Source organism: Octopus bimaculoides, chromosome 5, assembly GCF_001194135.2.
Source record: "Octopus bimaculoides isolate UCB-OBI-ISO-001 chromosome 5, ASM119413v2, whole genome shotgun sequence".
In the NCBI taxonomy this organism is placed as follows: Eukaryota; Metazoa; Mollusca; class Cephalopoda; order Octopoda; family Octopodidae; genus Octopus; species Octopus bimaculoides.
Window position 1 is genome coordinate 64,710,658 of NC_068985.1, and position 768 is coordinate 64,711,425.

The window sequence follows — 768 nt, forward strand, 5'->3', positions numbered from 1 at the left end:
GAGCCAGTCCAGGGGCACTGGCAACGATCTCGCTCAAAAATCCTTACACATGTCACGGGCACAAGTGCCAGAAAGGCGATGCTGGGCACAGGTGCTATCCCAATTTCGCTTTCGCTTGCCCCAATAAGTCTTCGCAAGCTGAGTTTCGTGTCCAATGAAGGAGATGACGTTGGCATGGGTGCCAGTCGTCGAATTTAGTTCGATTTCGATTTCACTTGCATCAACAAATCTTCACAAGCGGAGTTTAGTGTCCAATGTAGGAAAGGTATGCATAAGTGGGCTGGCTACACCCCTGGCAGAGGCCTTGGATTTAGGTCTCACTTGGCTTGCTGAGTCTTCTCACACACAGCATATTTCCAAAGGTCTTGGTTAGAAGTCATCGCCTCGGTGAGGCCTAATGTTTGAAGGTCTTGCCTCACCACCTCAGCCCAGGTCTTCCTGGGCCTACCTCTTCCACGGGTTCCCTCAACTGTTAGGGTGTGGCACTTTTTCACGCAGCTATCCTCGTCCATTCTCACCACATGTCCATACCAGCGCAATCGTCTCTCTTGCACACCACAACTGATGCTTCTTATGTTCAGCTTTTCTCTCAAGATAATTACACTCTGTCGGGTATGCACACTGACATTACTCATCCATCGGAGCATACTGGCTTCATTCCTTGCAAGATTACGCATGTCCTCAGCAGTCACAGCACATGTTTCAATGCCATGTAGTGTGGCTATTCGTACACATGCGTCATACAGTCTGCCTTTTACTCTGAGTGAG